The sequence below is a fragment of the Moschus berezovskii genome, chromosome 14 (assembly GCF_049115385.1).
Source record: "Moschus berezovskii isolate FMDL1 chromosome 14, NW_MosBer_1.0, whole genome shotgun sequence".
Classification (NCBI taxonomy): Eukaryota; Metazoa; Chordata; class Mammalia; order Artiodactyla; family Moschidae; genus Moschus; species Moschus berezovskii.
This window is the reverse complement of record NC_142473.1, coordinates 76,250,977-76,272,509: the sequence shown is the minus strand read 5'-3', so window position 1 is coordinate 76,272,509 and position 21,533 is coordinate 76,250,977.

Genomic DNA, 21,533 nt, shown 5'->3' with positions numbered 1-21,533 from the left:
TAGCAAAACATAAGATCAGACAGACCAACTGTTTTTTCTCATTCCAAGGAACTATGCTGTTTTAAGCTTCTAAGCCTTTGAGCATTTTGTTTCCTCCAACAGAAAAGCCTTTCTTCACCACCCCCACCCCCATCTGCCTTCTGAACATCTCCTTCTCCTTCACAATTGATAGATTGTGGGATTGGTTCCTCTTGTCTCCCGTAGAATTAATTCATCCTTCATCTGTGCTACTGCTATTTAAATACATCACTGTTTCTGCAATGACAGCACAGTGTTGACATTATTTGTTCATATACCCGAAGAAAACATTCCTTAACTCTATATATGTTCTAAGAGTTCAGTTCAGTTGCTCAGTCATGTCTGATGGAAAAGCTCTATACAGTCAGCAAAGACAAGACTGGGAGCTGACTGTGGCTCAGATCATGAACTCCTTATTGCAAAAATCAAACTTAAATTGAAGAAAGTAGGGGAAACCGCTAGACCATTCAGGTATGACCTGAATCAAATCCCTTATGATTATGTTCTAATAAGAGGCATGTAATTTTCAAGATGTTCATGCTTGATTATTTGAAAAAAGTAGAGGCTATAAGTATGAAATCACATTTTTACACATCTCATGATTCACTATTATTAGAAAGTTTCATTATATGATATGGAGATTGTCCCATAAGCTGTATCTTCTTGTAACTTAAGAGAATCTAAGAAGTGGTGTTCATATATAAGAAACGGCTTGCTTTCAAGACCTCCTGTATATGCTCCCATCTTCACTTCTCTCCAGGTGAAGGAAACTCTGTTTTAATTGGGGAGACTTCAGAACCTTGACTGGACTGTGCTTATGAAAGGGAGGAGTCAGTGGGCTGCAGAGGATCAGCATGTAGTGGTGGGCTTCCGTTCTGCCTGTTTCTCTGTTGGAGTTGGCATGTGCCTAGATTCTAATTTGGATTTATCTCCTAGGATCATTTGTTTAGTCTAATCTGGCTCACCATAGGCTTTCATTGATTTGTGGGGATCAAAATCAACTTGGGAGTTGATATTTTGTTGTTGTTTAGTTGCTAAGTCATGACCTCAGGGACTGTAGCCCTGCAGGCCCCTCTGTCCGTGGGATTTTCCAGGCAAGAATACTGGAATGAGTTTCCATTTCCTCCTGCAGGGGATCTTCTCAACCCAGGGATCGAAACTGCTTCTCTTGCATTGCAGGCAGAGTCTTTACTGCTGAGCCACCAGAGAAGCCGTGGGGTGTTGACATTAATTGGTTCTAATTTCTTGTGTTTTATATTTATTGAGAAATTTGCCAGACTGTAGACCACAACCAAGGCTAGAATCCAAAACTTCTGGCCTCCTTCCCACAATATCCTCTGATAGTATCCCAATATTAACCCTCCTTCTGAAATATTTGATCTTTTATTGCCTTAAACTAGTCTTACAAAAGTCTTGTTATATTTGTCAATTCGTCAAAATATTTTCATGACATCTGCTTGAGTGTATCTTTGGGAACCTCTGAAAAGTTTGAGTTTAAAATGAGCACCTTCAGGCTAACAATTGTTCATGGAGCTTAGCACCGGTTTGGTCTATGAGTAGAAATCCCAGGATTTCCAAATACCTGAATTCTGAATTAGAGTGTTGATGTGGTCAGCATGTTAATTTCTATAATAGGAGTTAGAAAGGGTAGATTTGATGACTCATGAGAGAGACATTATTTATGAATGAAGTTCTCATAATCTTCTCAAGGATTCAAGGCTTGAGAATTGGAAACATGAATAATATCTTAGATTCTAGCACAAATCTGAGCACAGAGTAGTAATTCAATAGAAACCTTATTTGGTGAAGGATTGCAGAGTTGAAATCTTTGTCTTTTTAACACCTGGCACAAGTATAAGAGGGTACCCTAATTTGTAAAGTTTGAAGAATTGTGTTTTTTTTTTTAGTTTTACTTTTTTTTAATTTTTATTTTATTGGAGGCTAATTATTTTACAATATTATATTGGTTGGTTTTGCCATACATTAAGAACTTAGAACAAAGTACATTTCCAAGGAACCTACGGAATTTTATTCCAAGACCTTGGAGACAAGTTATACCACCATAATTCAGGCCTATTAATCTTCAAATGGGCTTCCCTGGTGGCTCAGCAGGAAAGAATCCACCTGCCAATGCAGGAGACATGGGTTCAATTCCTGGGTCAGGAAGATCCCCTGGAGAAGGAAATGGCCACCCACTCCAGTACTCTTGCCTGGAGAATCCCATGGACAGAGGTGCCTAGAAAGCTACATATAGTCTGTGGGGTTGCAAAGAGTCCGACATAGCAACTAAACAACAACAGTTCTTCAAAGAAAAATTCGTGTATCATCAGTGAGACCCTGAATAGAATATGGAACTTGGTAGGATGTTAGAGGAAGACTGGTTTAGACTTTGGTCTTATACTCAGTCCTAGAGGCTTTGACAATAGCCTCATTTTATCAACCAAATTTATAAAGTATAAAATGACCCTCAAAATGACTTTAATGAAACCCAGTATTATCTGTGTAACTCATTTTAATATCAAACCACACATGTAAAAGAAAATTCTTAAGGAAACATCTAACAACAAGATACAGTTATGAACAAATTGACCTGAAAGATCGGATAATAAAAATATTCCTTCAGCAAGAAATGACCTTCTTATGTAAAACTCAGAAATTATACACTTGCTGCTGCTTTCCTTAAAGGCAAGGATGTCATTGTCTCCTTGGCGTGCATGTGCCTGGATTTATAATTTAGAATTGTGCTGTTTTTCCAGAAACATATATCTGTGTGCATTCACCTATAAATGTGTATGCAGAAATTTTAAATTGAATTTATCCCACATTATTTTTGCTTGATCTGTGCAGGATTAATCTGCTCAATGAGTGTTAAAATAGGAAGTTAATCAGTTCCCAATATTTTAGAATTGAAAATTATCATATTTTTATAAAGAGACAGCATTTCTGGATACTTTTTAAAAAACATATTGAAAGGATGTGGTCCCCCAGGACCTCCATTCCTTTAGGATAATAATCAAGAGTAGCTTTGTTGTGCCCGTCCCTCTTAGGATGGGCCCAGACTTCTCCACTTTATCCTAGTCCCTTCATTCTCCACTGACTCCATGCCACTGATGTTTAAGATCAGTTGCCATTTTTTCCATGGAACTAAGATATCAGTTTTCTTAAAATTTCAACTAAAAAAAGTTAAAATCATTCTTGAACTCATACTTCGATAAGAACTGAAAACAAAACCAAGCTGGAGATGGTAAAGGATTTTTCATACAAAGCTGACTTTACTGGCCCCTCCAAACAAATGTATTTGTAGACTCCCGATACAGAAGCTTCCCAAGGGGCTTCCCTGGTGGTCTGGTAGTTAAAATTCTGCCCTTTCCGTGCCGGGGTTGTGGGTTGTGGTGGGACAAGTAAGACCTCACGTGCTGTGTGGTTTAAAAAAAAAAGGAACAAGCCAATGTCATCATAATAAATATTTAAAAAGAACCCTCCCCAAAATGTGTCGGTTATAAAGAAAAACAACCAAAATATTTCCTACATTTCCTTAGCCAATGCCATGAATGCAGTTTTTAAAGTCCGGTGATGTTGGGAGAAGGCCAGGCTGCACTGAAGTCAGTGCTGTTCTGAAAGAAGAAAAAACTAATCATGGACAAAATGTCTGTTTATTGTTTCTGTTGGTCGAGAATAAACTAAAAGCTAATTTCAGCATGGCTGATTGGGCCTTTGTTTCTTTGGGGGGTCAGATAAATATCCTCTTTCCCTGAAGGAGTTAAATGAATGGTGATGCTGGCAGGTCGTGCTAATCAATGGACTCCTGCCATTGTTTCTCTTTGGCTCCTCTCACTTATCCATTCCAGTCTGAGCTATTAATATCTTGACACTTCATGCCTATGACCTTCCTAACCCTTTCACTCTGTCCTTTGGTTGCATAGTGGGTTGAATAGTGGCCTCATAATGATATATCCAAATACTAACTCTTGGTACCTGTAAACGTGACCTTTTTACGGAAATATTTATTTTGAGATAATTGTAGATGTGTGTGTCTGTGCAGAAGTAATGAAGCTAAGGGTCTCTAGAAGAGATCATCCTGTGCTTAGGGTGAGCTCTAAATCCAACAAGGAGTGTCTTTGTAAGAGACAGGAGAGGAGAAGACACACAGAGACACAGAGGGGAAGGCCAGGTGAGGCCAGAGGCCAGAGATCGAAGCGATTGTCAACAAACCACAAAATCCAAGCATTGCCAGCTACCACCAGACAGAAAATAAGCACAGAACGGATTCTCCTTTAGCGGCTCCAGGAGGAACCCTACTGACACCTTGTGTTTGGACTTTCAGCCTCTGGAAGTATGGCAGAATAAATTTCTGTTGCTTTAATCTACCCAGTTTCTGGTATTTTGTTACAGCAGCCCCAGGAAACTGACATAGAACTTTTAGGGATTTTATTATGATTGATGCATTTTAAATTAGTTTCATTTTATAAAAGTGCATAATCATATCCTTGATAAACAAATTGGCTTTGCATTTTTAAGGCTATCTGCAAATTTGGAGTAATGTTCACACCACTGTCTTTAGGGAAGCATTTACCAGCAATCAGCATTGAACCTGATTCCTTTAATCTTGGGTGGCAAGAACTGCTCATTGCCTATCGAATAACCATTCTTCATCACTTTACGCAAGAAACCTCACATGTTCAACACACAACAAAATTTTCATTAATGAAATGCAGCCATTGGTCTGGACTTCTCAGAAATCTTAAAAAGCAGGGCATGCTCGACTGTCACACCCTTTTGATTTTTTTCCCCTTCTTTTCTTCCTGTCTGGAATCTGCACTTGACGGGTGGAATCCTGGCAGCCACCTTGTGACCATAAACTGACAAGCAGAGTCTTAAAGAGGTATAGCAGGATCCTAAGTTGCATTACTTAATATCAGTTCTAAACTGCCTATCTCTGGTCCCCTCTTTATATGAGAGGGGGGAAATAAAGCACATCTCTCTGATGTCACATTTATTATAAACATCTGTTTCTAGCCACTAAACTCAAACTTTGATTGATAATCTCATTTAGTCTCACTTTTATAGTCTTTAAGGATTTGTATTGAGTTAACACTCTTACCTTCTTACCACATGTCACAAAATTGGGTGAAGTTTCACATTGAATCTTCACCTAAAAGTTGGACTATTATTATAACCAATTCACAGGCAGAGAAGCTGAGGTTTTAAAAATGTAATGACTGGTTATAGAAAGGATCTTGGGGAAACTATTTTATTTTTTCATGACTCAGTTTCCTTTTCTTTGAAAGAGAAGCAATATCAAGCTATTCTAGGATTGCAGTGAGGATTAAATGGCCTTATATATCTATAGTGCTTAAAACACTGTGATTTAATGAGGGCTGTATAAGTGTTATACATTATTAAGTGTTCAAATATGTCTAACTAGAAAACATTCTAAACACCATACTGTACACTCTGTTATCTTTTCAGAAGATAAGCTTGATTCATAATGTATCTTTGCCCTCATTTTCCAAGGGAATGATTTGAAAACTACCATTGCAATGAACTAGATACAGCATTAGGTACTTTTATATCTTTCATCTCATTATGCTTCTCAGAACAACAAAGTAGGCATTATAATCTCCATTTGATATAAAACAAGGCCTATATACTTAACTGATTTTTCTAAGTGCTAATTTAAACCAAGGTCTGCTAATTTTGAGTTCAGTGATCTTTCCCAGTCCACCAGAGCTGCCTCAGCCTCTATGCATTAAACTTGAATGTCCATGAATATGAATATATGTAGACATAAAAGAACTCACACTACAGACTGATTAAAAAACATCATATTTCAGAAGTAACTCTATTGTGTCTAAATTACAATCAAATCAAAACTACATCAAAATCAAAATTACCTCAATCAAAACTTCTACAACCATAAAATTGTTTCAGGTTTTGAATTCACGTTGGTAATGTCCTCATGACTCTTTATGGTCTTAATTCCAAATTCTTTTATAATGCTCAATATCTTGTATCACCGTACATTTTAAATTTCTGTTCATCTTATCTTACGTTTACTATGCGTGTAAGAAATCGCCCATTGTACCTACTTAACAGATGCATACACGTTTTCTTCTACACTTATTTTATAGCCAAGCTGTATAGCTTGTATGAGAAATACAAATTTTTGGTTCCTAAAACCAGGCTGTTATAATTTACCAGGAATGAACCCAGGAATTGGCTGTTGTTTGGTCAACATGCATTGGTGCTGATGTCACAGATTAGAAACCGTGCAGAGAAGAATACCTGCTCATAATCTCTGCTTTCCCCAAAAGACCACCTGGGTTTTTCCTCTATGGGGAGGCCAACTGCCAACCTAAATCTCAGGGTCAGCATAACCTTGCAAGTCCTCTGAAATTTCACAAGCAACTAGATTCCCATTTGTAAACAGAGTGAGTTCTAGCTGTCATTGTTCTGTAGGCAGGATCCATGGAGAATTGCTGTTCAAATTGGAAAGAAGTTTCCTCTCATTAAAAGCAAAAGAAACCAACTGGATAAAACATGGCTGTTAGGAGCAACCACATGGCATTGGCTCTGCTATCCCAAGGGCTATTCTCCATTTCCAAGAGGGGCAGGGCAGGGGATGGAGCAGGAAGAACTTTCTCTTTCCTTTGGTTTTTAATATCGAACTCATGTGCTGTGCTTAGTCACTCAGTCATGTCTGACTCTTTGTGACCCATGAACTGTAACCCACCAGGCTCCTCTGTTCATAGGGATTCTCCAGGCATGGATACTAGAGTTGGTTGCCATGGCCTCCTCCAGGGGATCTTCCCAACCCAGGAATCAACCCGGGGTCTCCTGCATTGCATGTGTATTCTTTCTTGTCTGAGTCACCAGGGAAGTCCATCTGACACACAGAGGGCCCTAAAGATGCAGTGCTAAAAATAGAAGTCTTTTCATGACAATAAAATACCCTGAGACACACACACAATATTTAACTTAGACGGCATGGGAAATAAACCAGTAGTTGCCTTTCCTTCAAAACTCTTCAGTCTCTACATTTTCCTATTTCAATATTATTATCCTGATTCATATGCACAACTAACTATGGATTGAAAACCTTTCGTGTTCTTGTTACTTAATATGCACTACTAAACTTTTTAAATTTATTTTTAAATGGAAGATAATTGCTCTACAGTGTTGTGCTGGTTTCTGCCATGTAGCAACATGAATCTGCCATGTGTGTTAATCGCTCGGTCAGTTGTGTCCTACTCTCTGTGACCCCATGCACTGTAGCCCACCAGGCTCCTCTGTCCGTGGAATTCTCCAGGCAAGAATTCTAGAATGGGTGGCCATTCCCTTTTCCAGGGGATCTTCTCAACCCAGGAATCGAACCCAGCTCTCCCACATTGCAGTCATATTCTTTATCATCTGAGCCTCCAGGGAAGCACAAGCCAGCCATAAGTTTACATTCGTCCCCTCCCTCTGAAAGGTCTCTCCCACCCCAACCCCCATCCCACCCCTCCAAGTTGTCTCGGAGCACTGGGCTGAGCATCCTGTGCTAACGGAAGCGTCCTGCCAGCTGTCCGTTCTACACATGGTAGTATATCTCTGTCCATGCTGCTCTCCATTTGCCCCACCCTCTCCTTCCCTGCTGTGTCCACAAGTCTGTGCCTTACATCTGCATCTCCATTCCTGTCCCATTTTTCTGGATTCCATATATATGTGTTAATACAGTAGGTTATGAATATGCTAAAGTATTTAAGATCCTTGGCTTTAGAAGCAAACTTCTGAGGCCTGAATACCTGTGAGATCTTGGTGACTACTTACATATCCACAGTGATCTTCATTTTCCTCCTTAGCAAAGCTGGCATATGGAGCTAGTCCTTGATGGCTCTAATGGTAACGAATCTGACAGCAGTGCAGGAGACTCATGAGACAGGGTTTGATACCTGGGTTGGGAAGATCCCCTAGAGGAGGAAACGGCAACCCACTCCAGTATTTTTCCCTGGAAAATGCCATAGACAGAGGGACCTGGTGGGCTACAGTGCACAGAGTTGCAGAGTCAGATATGACTGAGCACACATGCATTATTATAAAGTTAGCATAATGATGGCAGTGTTATCTTACAAGGTTATGGTGAGTTTTAAATGAAATAATCCATGTAAAATATATAGAATGATGCCTGGAATAGATTAATCATTTATTATAAAGACTAATTTATTATGGAGATAATACTTGTTTATCATTTATTGTGATAATTATTACATATTTACCATTTATTATAATAAATTAATCATTTATTATATTATGAAAATAATATAATCATTATCTTCATTTAAATAGATGAAGAAATTGTACAGATGACTCTCAGAGAAGCTCAACACTTTCCCAAGATTATACATCAATTTGTTCTCAATGGGGGTTGAAGCACAGTCAATCTTACACAGCTATTTTAAGTTCTATTTTAAAATTTCATAGGATTGTTGTGAGATTTAAGAGATGCAGTGTGGACTCTAAGTGCTCCATCGAGTGTGATTTCATTATTTGCCTAGATGAATCCAGATAGACTCTCTCCTCTAGCATTAAATAATTTTTCATTTCAAAACTTCACTTATTTTTACATTTGTCTTCATTGCATTGGCAGTAGCATGGTAAATATAATTTTTCCTGTGGTTTTAGCAGGTGTACCAAAGACCAATAAAACAAAAGTAACAAGCTTCCCGCATAGCAGAGGATTGTGCTAGAACTTCCATTAAGAATTTGCAAAGATGGACCAAGACTAGATCTACCAGCATTAGGCACTTGTATATTTCCAGTGTATATGCCAAAGTTAAAGAACAATTTATTCATTAGCTGGCTACCAAAAGGGTTTTGCTTTCTAGTCCCCCATAATGAAAAGTACATCTTTTTGGGTTGTTAGTTCTAGAAGGTCTGTAGGTCTTTACAGAACTGTTCAACTTCAGCTTCTTCAGTATTACTGGTCAGGGCATAGACTTGGATCACTGGTTTGCCTTGGAAACGAACAGAGATCATTCTGTTGTTTTTGAGATTGCATCCAAGTACTGCATTTTGGACTTTTTTGTTGACTATGATGGCTACTCCCTTTGTTCTAAGGAATTCCTGCCCACAGTAGTAGATATAATGGTCATCTGAGTTAAATTCACCCATTCCAGTCCATCTTAGTTCACTGATTCCTAGAGTGTCAATGTTCACTCTTGCCATCTAATGTTTGACCACTTCCAATTTGCCTCGATTCATGGACCTGACATTCCAGGTTTCTATGCAAATTTCTCTTTACAGCATCAAACCGCGCTTCCATCACCAGTCCCATTCACAACTTGGTGTTGTTTTTGCTTTGGCTCCATCCCTTCATTCTTTCTGGGGTTATTTTTCCGCTGATATCCAGTAGCATATTGGGCACCTACCGACCTGGGGAGTTCATCTTTCAGTGTCCTATCTTTGTGCCTTTTCATACTGTTCATTGGGTTCTCAAGGCAAGAATACTGAAGTGGTTTGCCATTCCCTTCTCCAGTGGACCACATTCTGTCAGACCTCTCCACCATGACACGGCTATCTTGGGTGGCCCCACACAGCATGGCTTAGTTTCATTGAGTTAGACATGGCTGTGGTCCATGCGATCAGATTGGCTAGTTGTCTGGGATTGTGGTTTCCAGTCTGTCTGCCCTCTGATCCCGTCTCTCAGTGCCTACCGTCTTACTTGGGTTTCTTTACTTGGGATTCTCTTACCTTGGTTTTCTCTCTTCATGGCTGCTCCAGCAAAGCGCAGCTGCTGCTCCTTACCTCAGATGCAGGGTGGCTCCTCTAGGTCACTGCCCTGGCCCTCAGGCGCAGGGTAGCTCCTCTTGGGTGCTGCCCCTGACCTCTATACAGTCAGCAAAAGCAAGACCAGGAGCTGATTGTGGCTCAGATTATGAACTCCATATTGCCAAATACAGACTGTAATTGAAGAATGTGGAGAAAACCACTAGACCATTCAGGTATGACCTAAATCAAATCCCTTATGACTTGTACAGTGGAAGTGAGAAATAGATTTAAGGGACTAGATCTGATAGAGTGCCTGATGAACTATTGATGGGGGTTTGTGACACTGTACAGGAGACAGGGATCAAGACAATCCCCAAGAAAAAGAAATGCAAAAAAGCAAAATGGCTGTCTGAGGAGGCCTTACAAATAGCTGTAAAAAGAAGGGAAGTGAAAAGCAAGGGAGAAAAGGAAAGATATACCCATTTGAATGCAGAGTTCCAAAGAATAGCAAGGAGAGATAAGAAAGCCTTCCTCAGTGATTAGTGCAAAGAAATAGAGGAAAACAATAGAATGGGAAAGACTAGAGATCTCTTCAACAAAATTAGAGATACCAAGGGAAAATTTCATGCAAAGATGGACACAATAAAGGACAGAAACAGTATGGACATAAGAGAAGCAGAATATAGTAAGAAGAGGTGACAAGAATACACAGAAGAACTATATGAAAAAGATCTTCATGACCCAGATAATCATGATGGTGTGATCACTCACCTAGAGCCAGACATCCTGGAATGTGAAGTCAAGTGGGCCTTAGGAGCATCACTACGAACAAAGCTAGTGGAGGTGATGGAATTCCAGTTGAGCTATTACAAATCCTGAAAGATGATGCTGTGAAAGTGCTGCACTCAATATGCCAGCAAATTTGGAAAACTCAGCAGTGGCCACAGGATGGGAAAAAGTCAGTTTTCATTCCAATCCCAAAGAAAGGCAATGCCAAAGAATGCTCAAACTACCGCACAATTGCACTCATCTCACACACTATTAAAGTAATGCTTAAAATTCTCCAAGTCAGTCTTCAGCAATACGTGAACCATGAACTCCCAGAAAAGGGAGAGGAACCAGAGATCAAATTACCAACATCCACTGGATCATGGAAAAAGCAACAGAGTTCCAGGAAAACATCTATTTCTGCTTCATTGACTATGCCAAAGCCTTTGACTGTATGGATCACAATAAACTGCGGAAAATTCTGAAAGAGATGGGCATACCAGACCACCTGACCTGCCTCTTGAGAAACCTGTATGCAGGTCAGGAAGCAACAGTTCGAACTGGACATGGAACAACAGACTGGTTCCAAATAGGAAAAGGAGTACGTCAAGGCTGTATATTGTCACCCTGTTTATTTAACTTATATGCAGAGTACATCATGAGAAATGCTGGGCTGGAGGAAGCACAAGCTGGAATCAAGATTGCCGGGAGAAATATCAATAACCTCAGATATGCAGATGACAACACCCTTATGGCAGAAAGTGAAGAAGAACAAAAAAGCCTCTTGATGAAAGTGAAAGAGGAGAGTGAAAAAATTGACTTAAAGCTTAACATTCAGAAAACTAAGATCATGGTACATGGTCCCATCACTTCATGGCAAATAGCTGGGGAAACAGTGTCAGACTTTATTTTTGGGGGCTCCAAAATCACTGTAGATGGTGATTGCAGCCATGAAATTAAAAGGACACTTACTTCTTGGAAGGAAATTTATGACCAACCTAGACAGCATATTGAAAAACATAGACATTACTTTGCCAACAAAGGTCCGTCTAGTAAAGGCTATGGTTTTTCCAGTGGTCATGTGTGTATGTGAGAGTTGCACTGTGAAGAAAGCTGAGTGCCGAAGAATTGATGGTTTTGAACTGTGGTGCTGGAGAAGATTCTTGAGAGTCCCTCGGACTGCAAGGACATCCAACCAGTCCATCGTAAAGGAGATCAATCTTGGGTGTTCATTGGAAGGACTGATGTTGAAGCTGAAACTCCAATACTTTGGCCACCTCATGCGAAGAGCTTATGTATTTGCAAAGACCCTGATGCTGGGAAAGATTGAGGGCAGGAGGAGAAGGGGACGACAGAGGATGAGATGGTTGGATGGCATCATCGACTCTGTGGACATGGGTTTGGGTAGACTCTGGGATGTGGTGATTGACAGGGAGGCCTGGCATGCTGCGGTTCATGGGGTAGCAAAGAGTGGACACAGCTGAGCGACTGAACTGAACTGAGAAGGGTTTTGGGACCACTCAAAGATTTCATCCACTAGAATAATAACAGTTAGTCCACAGAATGAATTTGTAGGAACAATGAGAGAGAATGAAGCTGTTTTCTATCAAAATTCTTCTGAGTCAGCTTATATGAAAAATCAGTACCTCACTTATAGTTGTTTGACTTTTATTCATTGTCTCCAGTAAATTATAAGCTTTCTGAGGGCAAAAACATACTATCTTTCCTTACTGATCCTTAAAGTTCATACTAGAGTTTGTACTTCATCATCATTGCTAACAAACTAGAGATGTAATGAATTATTCAGAGTTGTCTAGATAATAATGAGTTCATTAAATCAGACTATTTTGGTCATCACTGAAAAAAAGTAAGACTTTGGTATAGATTATAAACTACCACGTACATATCATGATTTCTGCTTCAGCAGCTCTTTGGACAAACATTCATAGGCAACTCTTTCCAACAATGCAAGTATGTGCACAAAACTAGTTGAGAGCAGAGTCTTGGCTTCAATATCATCAACCCAATACTATGCATTCCATGTATTTATCCTCAGATATTCATTCTACCTCATTATTCATAAGCCTGGAAAAGAATCTAGTTGATGGATAAGTATACCATAGTTGCCTTTCAAATGGGTGGAAATGGAATGGCATTGGTAACTAATATTACATAATGGGTCAAACTGTGAACTCTAGAAAAAGTACATCCATAGCAGCATGTGATTCAACAGTAATGCAATGGATATGGTGAGGAAATCAATATAATAGTTGTGCATAAAAACTAGTGTTTAAAAAAGTGAAACGTATGGCATAAAAATTGAGAAATTCAGCTTCTGCTGAAACATGGTTGGTATGGAAGCACTGGACCAGCAGCTTCCATAGACACTGTTTTCTTTAACATGGGAACTGCTGAGGCCTTCAGCCTCGACAGTTTGCTGCAGTTGCTGCAGTCACAATTCTTCATATATTTTTTGCATAAGCACTTACACATAGCTTATTCCACCCATGTCCGTTTCCTGACAACCAACTTTGAATCCTTCGGCCTACAGCATTGATCTTGAGGACAGGAGGTGATATGTGGAAACATTTCACTTGTTTTTTCTGATCTCACAGAGTATAAATTAGAGTAGAAACGAGCTGAAGCATTAAATATACTTCTCATAAATATGTTCACTACAACCTCGCTAATACCTTATGGCAGTTATTCTTGGTGGGTGCAAGTATGTTTTCAAAATCCTTCTTAATCTTAGTAATCCAGGAAGCTTAACTAAAATGCTCAGAGTTGGGATATGCAACATTTGAGTTGTCTATTAATACCACAAGCTTTGTGACTTAAGAAACATATATTAATTATTTCACAGTTTTCTGTAAGTCCAAAGCCTGAGTACAATTTATCTGGATCTTCTCCTTTAGGATCTTCTAAAGCTTCGATCAAGATATTGGCTGAGCATGAGTTATCATCAGAGGCTTGAATGAAAAATAAGGATTTGTTTCCATGCTCAAGTGGTTATTGGCATCAATCCATTCCTTCTTGATATTTGAACTGAGGTCCTCAATTTCTTGCTAACATTTTTTTTTCCCTGAGGCTGCTATCAGTTCTTTGCCGTATGGACATTACCAACACAGTAGCTTATTTCCTTAAAGTCAGCAAGAGGAAGGGACTTTCCTTACAACGTTAGTGTTACAATCTTATGTAACATAATCATCTATACATAATCATGTATTTTCTGTCACTTTTGCTATAGTCTGTTGGTTAGAGGCAAAGCACAGGGTCCACCATGCTTAAAGGGAAGGAATAAATACCAGAAAATAGGGATCATAGAAATCACCTTAGAATCTGTCCATCATATGACTTGAAACTACTTACCAGCTCTAAGATTCATTAGTGATAGTTGTAAAGAGGCAGCTTTTTGACTTGGGATAAAGCAAACACTGTTAACAATTAAAGCCACATTTAAACTAAACATGAACACAGGCACAAGTCAAATAGAAGCTTGAAACAAGGAGATACAACCATTTAATGGAGTATAGTTAGGCCGAGATTTGGCAAATTGGAGTTCTCTTCATGTCTGAAATTCTTGTGCTAATTATGAGCATTATAAAAGTCAGACACACTGTGTTTAGCATGGGACAAGAAGAGACTGTTTCATAGGCATTTGATGTCCTAGCTTGAAGTTCATTCTTTCATGATGTTGACTATGATCACAAACTAAATATATGCATTTGATGAAATATCCATAATTACAGGATTCTAAGAATTGTCAAATGGAAAATAGTACATTCTAAAAGTATTTTTTGGATATCTACTGTATGGCTGAGGCAGGTCTTACAGAGGGAACTGGAGGGATAGCAAAAGATGCTTTTTTTTGCCTTCACATAATTTACTATCAGGGCTAGAGAAACAGGGCTCACAAACAGCATTAAAATAGAGTGCCATATGAGAGAAAATTCAATAAAATGTCACATTGCAGTATATGCATGCTGGTCTGTCCCAGTTTTTCCTTTCTGACTGGAAAAATCAAAGAATATAAATCTATGAATATTTTCCACTACTGCTAACACCTTAAGTAGAGAGTCACTAAACTAGCTGGAGGAGATGCCTTTCAAGTTGAGCTTCAGGAAGGGAGCATTCCATCAAGGCTTAGTTGGAGATACATACCAGGAAGACAAACCCTTTAGTCAGTTTATCTTGGTTATAACACATACAACTGTTGAAATTCTAAAGTAAAAAAAAAAAGTGAAAGAAAAGAAGAAAGAAGAAAAGAAAAAAAGGTATTAGACTTTTCCAACACAGAATATTTTCGTCCTTACACTTTTTGATTCCAGTTAAAAATTCAGGCTTCCCCAATTGTTCAGTGGATAAAGAATCCACCTGCATTGCAGGAGACACGGGAGACGCAGGTTCGATTCCTAGGTCAGGAAGATCCCCTGGAGAAGAAAATGGCAATCCACTCCAGTATTCCTGCCGGGATAATCCCATGGACATAGGAGCCTGGCAGTCTACAGTCCATGGGGCTGCAGAGTCAGACACAACTGAGCAACTTTCACTCAAAAATTTAGGGACTTCCCTTGTGGTCCAGGGGTGAAGACTTTGCCTTCCAGTGCAGCGGGTGCGGGTTCAATCCCTAGTCAGGGAGCTAAGATTCTATGCCTCGGATCCAAAATCAAAAACCAGAACATAAGACAGAAGCGATATTGTAACAAATTCTGTAATGACTTTTGAAAATGGTCCACATCAAAAAAAAAAAAATTGAAAAATTCAACTACCCATAAATAGGTTTGGCATCCAAAAATAACAGCGGAAATAGTTATATAAAATAATAGTCAGTGAAGATGTGAGTAGAATGTAAGCATCAGGACAGCAGGGACTTTAGCTGCTTTTTGTTTTCTTGATGTATCTCAAGAAACTCCGAGTGGAGCCTGGCACAGAGTTGTTGCTCAATAAATATGTGCTGATTCAAGAAAAAGCTGGTATTCTCTGACTTTATCACCTGTCGGCACACTAAAACCTATGCAGGAAAGAAAGTTGAGTGACATGGAGAATCTAGGGTAATTTTTCTGTAAAAGGACTAACTTAACTGATTTAGGATCTGTATTTGTAATGAAAGGTGTAGGGAACGCAATGTGCTCCATCACAGAATGTTCTAAAACCTTTGTTTCTGAGCCTGTAATTAAACTTGCCACTTATCTTCATGGGCACTTGCCACTCTCCTCTCTGCACTGAGCCACTTTAGGACTGAAATAGCCCCGCGATCGCAAAGAGCACACTGCAGAATCCCGTCTCATCTTTGGAGGCAATTAATTTATCTGACAATGTAGTTTTCTTTTAAGTGTGTGTTTATCTTTCTGATGCAGAAAGTGGGTGGCAGGGGGCTCCATTTCACACACACACACACACACACACACACACACACAAAGGGTTTCAATCAGGATGTCACTTGGAGAGGTCACACTGCAGGAAGCTAAAGAAGACCAGGTTAATTTTAGGTATTTCCCTGGACTTCTCTTCAGAACAGCCCCCAACCTAAGAACTACCTTTTTTCCAGAATTTACTTAAGGCCTGTTAAAGGATAAATTGTGTTCCTTCCAAAATACTCAACTCCAAACTCTCTGGTATCTGTGAATGTGATCTTAATTGGAAATAAGGTCTTTGCAGGTGTAATCAAGTTAAAATGAGGTCATGCAAAATTGTGTGGGCCCTAAATCCAAAGGCTGATGTCCTTGTAAGGACAGAGATATTTGAAGACACAGGGAAGTAGGCTGTTTAGAAGGAGACAAAGACCAAAATGACGTAGCTACAGGCCAAAGAGGACCAAGGACTGCTGCTGCTGCTGCTGATTCGCTTCAGTCATGTCCGACTCTGTGCGACCCCATAGACGGCAGCCCACCAGGCTCCCCCGTCCCTGGGATTCTCCAGGCAAGCACACTGGAGTGGGTTGCCATTTCCTTCTCCAATGCATGAAAGGGAAAAGTGAAAGTGAAGATGCTCAATCATTTCCAACTCTTAGCAACCCCATGGACTGCAGCCCACCAGGCTCCTCTGCCCATGGGATTTTCCAGGCAAAGAGCACTGGAGTGGGGTGCCATTGCCTTCTCCACCAAGGACTGCTGACCAGCATCACATACTAGGAAGAGGCAAGGAGGAGTCTCCCCTAGGGTCTTCAGAGGCAGTGTGATCCTGCCAGCACCTTGATTTTGGAGTTATGTCCTCCAGACCTGTGAGACAATACGTGGTTCTTATTTTTAGCCACCTAGTTGATGGTAATTTTTTTGTAGCCCTGAGAGACAAATACAGTGCCTCAGTGGGACAATGAGCTGTATACTCATGGGCTCTTTCTCTTCTAATTTATCTGTTCTCAATGATCCAAGTCCACTTTCTTTTCGGTGAAACTAGACTCTGACTTTGGGGTGGGATATTCCAGGCCTGCTGCAGGGCCAGTAGTTTTCTTCCACTTAAAAATAATTTAGGACAAAATGACTCCATCTTGAGACACAGTGCTCTGTGATGAATGTCAGCCAGACCTGAGTACATGGTATAAAGCTGGGAAGAGAATTAATTGGATCAATTTTCATTTTTTTGAGTGCATACAACATAGTATCATGTGCTAATATTCTTAAGTGTTTAAAATCCTTTCAATTTTTAGGAAATATCACTAAAGAAATTATCAACAATGAACACAAAACTTAGCTACACATTTGCGTAGCACCACGTTGTGTGTAATAGGAACAAGAAAAGTGTAAATGGTTGCAATACCTAGGAAAGTCAGATTATTAAAATAAATGTTGGCTTTCACCTACAATGGTTTGCTGCTGCTGCTGCTGCTAAGTCACTTCAGTCGTGTCCAACTCTGTGTGACCCGTAGACAGCAGCCCACCAGGCACCCCAGTCCCTGGGATTCTCCAGGCAAGAACACTGGAGTGGTTTGCCATTTCCTTCTCCAATGCATGAAAGTGAAAAGTGAAAGTGAAGTCGCTCAGTCGTGTCTGGTCCTAGCGACCCCATGGACTGCAGCCCACCAGGCTCCTCCATCCATGGGACTTTTCAGGCAAGAGTACTGGAGTGGGTTGCCATTGCCTTCTCCAACAATGGTTTAGCAGACAGCTAGTCAAAATGGGGCTGTCCAATAACCATTTTTAAACTGTGCTTTGAGGAGGATGCAAGTGCGTGGGGAAAAATCCCTGATGCTGAGAAAGATTGAGGGCAGAAGGAGAAGAGGGCGTCACAGGATGAGGTGGCTGGATGGCTTCACCGATGCAATGGATTTGAACTTGGGCAAACTTCGAGAGATGGTGAGGGACAGGGAGCCCTGTCATGCTGCGTTCCATGGGGTCGCAAAGAGTTGGACATGACTGGGTGACTGAACAATGAACAAGTGCCTGGGGGCATTTCAGTGGCTGTTTGCACAGGTAAGGTAGATTCAGGGTCAGCTGTGTTTGCCCCCACCGTCTCCTGACCAGATCTGCTCAATTTTACCTGTTTTATAGGTTGACTTTCTGAATCAGATGCCTTTGGAAAAAAAAAACAAAACAGCTTTTGTTGTGGGTTGCATTATGTCCCATAGTATAAATCTGGAAAGAAAACCATGATTTTCAGTGGTAGACTCCTGGCCTGAAAGATGTGCTGGAAGAAATATCTTAATATATAAAGCAAAAGTGCATAAAACCATGTAAAAAATGAGAAAACACGTAAGAGACCTGTAGGATAGAACTGAGAGACCCAGCAGAATGAGCTTGTGTGTTCAAGGACACCCAGAAGTAGATGGCTCTCAGAAAAGATGAGAAGCAGTCTTGAAATATATAAAAATTACCCTAAGCAGAAATCATTATCAAAATCTTAAAAATTTCTGCAAGTTAAAAGACAATTAAATATGATTGGTCAGAGCTCGGGTGGCAGGTTGGGTTGGTGAAAAAAGTGAAAGGACACCGTTAATCATAGCTTCATGCATTTTCTGAACTATAAAGACTTGAAAGTGCCAAGAACACTACTAAAGGCTAACTGCCATAAGGCATATAGACGGACTTGAAATGAGAAAGATCATGTAGATCAAAGCGATCAGGAAAAGATTTCTGAGAATAAACCTTTCAGAATTAGAAGCAAATTCTATCTTTTTCTTGCAACCTCCAGCCTCCTTTGCACACCTCACCAACACTCACACACACACATATGTACATACACAGACACCTAACACAGATGCACACACAGTCATACACAAATGCTCTGTGCTGGGGGCCGAGGTGATTCTAAAATGTGATATGTTGGCGTATTCTGCTTTGTGATAAGGTTGGCATGTCACGTTGTGCTGCCATGTGGCGCATTAATTTCGTAAGACGAATGAATTCACTCAAGTTCTACCTGCTGGTGATCATCGCTATGACAATAACTATTGCCTGCAGGGCCGTAGCTACCGAAAGAGAGTCCCGGTATAAATAAAAAAATATCTTGGTCAATAGACTCTTCTTCACCCTGAAATTTTCAATTTTTAAAAAAATCTACAAATCCATGATATTTACAGGTATTAGATGACATAGATGGGTTGTTTTTTTAAACGTTGGGTCAGCCTTTTTCATCACGTGTAACTCAAAGCATGGGTTTATTCTTCTGTATGTAGTTTTCAGTTCATTCCAGAATATTTTAAATGGAATGAGTAGGATAAAACCGTAGGATAAGTCACATGAGACTTACCCTAGATAGTAAGTTGTTGGGGTCCTTTAATGGACCGGGACCTGGTGGTCTGGAGACGACTATAAGGAAGTGAAAGAGAGAAAGGCTGATACTCCCTAGTTTATGCAGAAAACCAATAAAGTCCTTGGCACAGGACTTGAGTCTCCCACGAAGGCACCGGGCGCCCTCTCGAGGGGAGAGAAGGAACAGGGTGCCTTCTCGAGAGAGCCTTAGAAGCCCGGGGAAGGAGAGTGGGCAGTATGGACTCTACGCTCTAAGGAATCAGCCGAGGAGAGAGAGAGAGACAGAAAGAAAGAAAGAAAGACACAGGGACCCAAGCTCTGACGGAGCAAAGGTGCTTTAATGATTTCTCTGTGAGAATATAAAGGCTGTGGTACAAGAAATTTCTTTCAACAATGATAAAGATTAGAAAACCAAATGTACAGTAACCGTTACCAAGGGAACAAGGGATTAATAATGGTCACAAGGTCAGGAGACAATCCATATCTCAAGAAAGGGGATCGAGACCAAGCAGTTCTGTCATAAAGAGCATGTTTACTAAAGGAGATTCAAGCCTGTCTCACACAATGACCCTAGTTCCTGGGAGCAGCCTGCTGTTCTGCTTAAAAAGAAACAAAGGACTTGTGAGAAACAGCACTTAGGAATCCTCCTGTTAAACATTCCCTAACAGTAAATAGTCACATTTACTCTTCTCCTAAGACAGCAAGTTATCAAAATGCATTATTTAAAAGTTTCGTACAAAATCTTGCTAATACCACAGATTCCCAGTTCAACATCAGGCTAATTTGAGCAAGACTTGAAAACATGTGTTTTGAAGCTACCAAGTGATTCTGTGTAGGTGATCCTATGCATAATTTTGTAATTCAGTCCTGGAAGGGAAGTGCTTTACACTTAATGTGTAAATCTAATGAAGCAGACCTCATTTTTCTCTTTCACACCTTCACACTCCACTGCCACATAATTCACTACCCAAATATTTGACAAAACATTGTATATCTTCTCTGCCCCTTTGGGATCTTTCTGTTAATTTTCTTGTTTTTAACTTGCTTCCGCCCTTCCTTTCAAGTCTCTTAAGCTCACACAGCTACTGGAATACACGGGGCGATTGGAAAAGCTCTCGTTTATGTCTGTATTAGTCTTTTGGGCTGCTATAACAAAATATCATGGACTGTGGCTAAACCAACATTTCTCGCCATTCTGGAGGCTATAAGTCCTAGCTCAAGTCCTGGGTAGGGCCAGCTTCTGGTACAGGCTCTCTTCTTGGCTTGTAGATGGTGACTGCCTTCCTGGTCTATCCTCACATGGTCCTTTCTAGTATGTGTGAGTGGAGAAAGCAAGCTCCCGGTTTCTCTAATTACATGACACAAAGCCTATCTGGTCTGGCCTCCACCTTTATGACCTCATTTAGCCTTAACTACGGCATGCTTTGATTCATGGGGTCGCGGAGAGTCGGACACGACTGAGCGACTGAACTGAACTGAACCTCCATTGAGGCTCTGCCTCCAAATACAGCCACACAGAAGGTTAGAGTTTCAACACCTACATTTTAGGGGTTCATGAGCATGCAGCCCATAACCATGCTGTTCATCATTTCCTCTCTTATATCCTAGCAGAGTTCTCTTTGCATTCATGGAATCCACAGTAAAGACAGGGAGCAACCATGTCATATGCCAAACAGCCTCTCAGCACTTGCCTATAGAAACAGGGGTCCCCAACATCCAGGATCTAATGCCTGATGATCTGAGGTGGAGCTGATGTAATAATAATAGAAATGAACTGCACAATAAATGTAATGAGCTTGAATCATCCCAATTACATTCCCCCACCTTTTGGTCCATGAAAAAATTGTCTTCCATAAAACTGGTCACGAGTGCCAAAAACATTGGAGACCACTGTGTAAGAACATACCTTTCTGGCCTTGCACGCATTTTGGACATTCAGTGGATATTCATAATGCATGGATCTCTCAAAAATTTTTCACGTCTTCCCCTGTCCTAACAATTACTTTGATTCCTTTCAGTTCAGTTCAGTTCAGTCGCTCAGTCGTGTCTGACTCTTTGAGACCCCATGAATCACAGCACGCCAGGCCTCCCTGTCCATCACCAACTCCCGGAGTTCACTCAAACTCATGTCCATCGAGTCGGTGATGCCATCCAGCCATCTCATTCTCTGTTGTCCCCTTCTCCTCCCACCCCCAATCCCTCCTAGCATCAGACTCTTTTCCAGTGAGTCAACTTTGGGATACTTTAAAAATATTTTAATTTGGGGAAACATATTTGACCTCTAATATTTCTATCACTTTTCAGTGGTCTTCA